Source organism: Ambystoma mexicanum, chromosome 12, assembly GCF_040938575.1.
Source record: "Ambystoma mexicanum isolate Mex_15411 chromosome 12, UKY_AmexF1_1, whole genome shotgun sequence".
NCBI classification, from domain to species: Eukaryota; Metazoa; Chordata; class Amphibia; order Caudata; family Ambystomatidae; genus Ambystoma; species Ambystoma mexicanum.
The window spans coordinates 265,626,450-265,630,022 of NC_090936.1; positions in this window are offsets into that span (position 1 = coordinate 265,626,450).

The window sequence follows — 3,573 nt, forward strand, 5'->3', positions numbered from 1 at the left end:
ATTTAACTGAACAGGGATGAACAACTGCTCTCCAATTTGCTGAATATCAGCCAGGCTCTGAGCTGATTTCACATCTTTCTGGACTATAGGAGTGGGAGTTTCTGATTGTGGATTAGTAAAGAATATCAAAGTGTTTCCTTCCAGCGTGGAGTACCACTTTAAACTGGAAGGAAGGTTGATTTTCAGAAATAGAGAGGACCCCCCATCACCAGTCTGTTGTCCTACTGCTATTACTGTCACGTCTGGAGTTTGGTTGTTCTGGAAGTGAAATTCTACTTGGTCAGATTTTTGTTCAACCATGTGGCAGGTGCCGTTTAAACTAACATGGTTGACACTCTGTTTTAATTTTATTGGTCGGCTAGTCTGGGTCCAGAGGACCTTGTTTACACAATCTATTAGGGGTGACAACCTTCTCAGGAGGTCATTCCCTAGTAAACAAGGGGTGCCCTCTGGAGTCACTACTATGACCGGGTGTTTCACCTTGTGTCGCCCAATTTTAATGTCCAAGTCTGCAGTCCCCTCAACGGGAATTTCCTTCCCGTCATGGTTCTGCAGTTGTCCAGGAAGAGAGGTGAGAGGAATACGGTAATTCTCCCCCCTTCCGGCATTTAGTTCCTCAAAGGCCCTTCTGGACAGAAGGGTAGCTTGGGATCCAGTGTCCACCGGTGCCAAAATTGTACCCTGCCCCTGTACTTGTACCGGGGCATAGTATCTTCCCTCCTTCTCCTCAAGGGGGCACAGATAATGCACATTTTTGGACAACTGGTGGGCTAACTTTCTGGTTTTGGACATTGCTAGAGAAGAGATTTGGGCAGAATTCTGTGGAGAGCCTTGGGAATCTGAAAGAAAAAGTTGGCAACTGGAGATCAGAGCCATTGTGGGTTCCCCTGGTTCCGGTTCTGGGCCGCCCCGCCCTTTTTGGAGGCAGTCATCAGGATGGGTTTGAACCAGGGGATTTTGGTATTGTGGGTTCTGGGATGAGATGATGGGCGCCGGTAGCTCAGTCTCCATATCTCCCCAGTCTGAATTGGCATCCCTTGGGACCCATTTTTCCTTGGGAGGAGTTCCCCCATCTCTGAAGGAGAAGGTCCTTTCCCCAGGATCTTCTGAGGATCCCTCTCCCTCAAATTGGAAGACCTGTACCTCCTCCACAAAGTGGGTCTGTTTGGGACCTTTGTTTCTCCTACCCCCCCTCTGTTCCTTTGGAGGCAGGCTTTCAGGGGTAGGAGATTTTGTTTCTGGTTCCTGGTTTTCCAGGGGCTGTTTACAAGTAGGGAAGGAAGCTTCCTCCAATGCTTTACACCCCCCTTCCCCTTGTGCCTCCTCCCTGGGAACCGGTGGGTTATCGGGGTGCTGCCCCTGTCATTGTTCTGGAGCACCAGGTCCAGAGTTTGGGGCATTCTGCGGTGGCATGCTCATCTGAGGGTTCTGTTGAGCCCTCAGTATGTGACCCAGATCCCGTGCCATATTTTGGACCTGGCGCTCTAACTGGGAAACCCGCTCAGGCTGATACGGGCTCTATTTTCTCCCCTGGGCTGATCCCGGGAAGGGTAGCTATCCCTTCTCTGGTAGTACCCCTGGTTGGGAAGATTTCGGTACCCCTCCACCCTTGGCCTCACCTCTCCCGGATTAGGTTGTCTGGGCTCAGGGAATTGGGGAAAGAAGGATGGATGATTTTGGGGCTGGAAATTGGGTGGATACCTGGGGAAAAAGTTCTGCCCAGGATTTGGAGAATTTCTGCCCTCCTGTGGGAAGTTGGGAGGGAAGTTCCCCGGGTTGGGTGCCTGGTTGGATCCCCCCCCTTGGGCTGGAGGAGTGCACACATATCCCAGGATGGGTCTGTTTCCCTTGTAGCGGGGACTTACATAGTCAGGGGAGGGGGGACCCCATTTGTGGGACTACCTCCTCGACTCCCTGTCGGTGACTGGCCCGAGGGCCTTCTCGGCTGTGAATTATTTGGTGCAGGCATGTTTTCAGGCCCCCCATCTCCAAATCTAAAACGGGGGCAACCTTTACCTCTGCCACCTTGGCAGCAGCAGGGGTGCTGTTGGTTTTGGGGTTTTTCGGCGCGTTATTTTTATTTTCGATAGGCTTCTGCACCTCATAGATCCGGGTAGCCTGTTCAATGACCCAGTCTAAAGATCTTTTCTCATGAAAATCTCTCACGAGCTGGGTCATTATGTATTTGGGCAAGGCATGGAAAAATGTATTGACAAATTCTCTGCTGTCTGTGTGCACCCTTCTGGTGGTCTGCGCAAAGGCACGTTTCAGTTTTTGCACGAATTCTTGTGGGGCCTGATCCTCCCCACATTGCAAATTGTAGGCTGCCTTGCGAGCCTCTTGAGGATTTCTGTGAACAGAAAAATGTTTCAAGATGGCCGCCTTATAGGTGGACCATCTTAAATGATTTTGGTCCACCAGCCCCGCAAAGAAACTGGAGTATTCTGGTGAGAAGGTCCACTTTACATATTGAATACAGCTTTGGCTGTCCTTCAAATGGAAAGTCTCCATCATTTGCTCGTAAAGCTCCAAGTATTCCCAAACAGAATACTTGGCGTTCTTGTGATAAGGCGTGATGACACTCCTTATTGCCTTTATTTGCTTCAATGGGTCCTTAAGCAAGGCCCTTTTTGCCTTATTGGCCTTTTTGGTTCGGGTAACCCTGGTCCATTCATCCTCTGACTCAGAGGCACTGCTCCCAGAGGTTCCTGTCTGATCTTCCAGGTTTTCCCGGATTCTGCGAGCCTGGGAATGGCTGGCAGAATGTGGGGACCTGGTCTCCTGTGTCCTGCGCCGTTCAGAGGAGTCTTCAGATTCCTCCTTGCTGCCAGGATTTGATGGGTACCCCCCCACTGACCTAACTGGGCAGAAGCTTTCAGGATGCCCTTAATGGGCCCATTCTCCTGGGGTTCCCCACTAAATTGCACTGTGCTTGGGTGCCCATACCCGGACGCCCGCCCATCCATTCCTGGGAGGTACTGGCCTATGAGCCCCATGCTTCTGGCTGGATAGTAATCTGCCATCCCTGTGGCCCGGTGCTCATGTGCGCCAGGGGACATGGGGGTGGCAGAGTCCAGGGATTGAGAGAGATAAAGGCCTCTGGTACTAGGGCACCTGAGGTTATGCTCAGGAGTTTCCCTTTCCCAGCGAACCTGGTCTCTATCCGCCCCTGCTCCCTGTTGCAATGCAAGAGCCTGCACCTTCAGTTCCTCAGTTAAGGCCTTACTAGACTCTATCAGTCTCTCCTGCATCACTACCTGTTGTTGGAGCCTATCATTGTGCTGGCAGAGAGCCTCATTCTCTCTCTGCGTTTCCTGATTGGTCCTGGAGCACTGGGCCAGTCTTTGCTGCAGGAGGGTTACCTCCTGAGTCCCATCCCTAATGGCCTGCTCCTGTCTTGCCAGAGCCTCCTCCACCCTCATGGTGTGCTCTAGCAAGTCCTGTTGTTCTTTTTGGAGGTCACCCACTCCCTGGAGGGCCAGGTGATTTTCTTCCATTTTCCTTTTTAAGTGGCAGACTTCCTGGCCTAAGGTATCCCTTTCCTGACTAAGAGCCTGCATCTGTTCCGCCAGG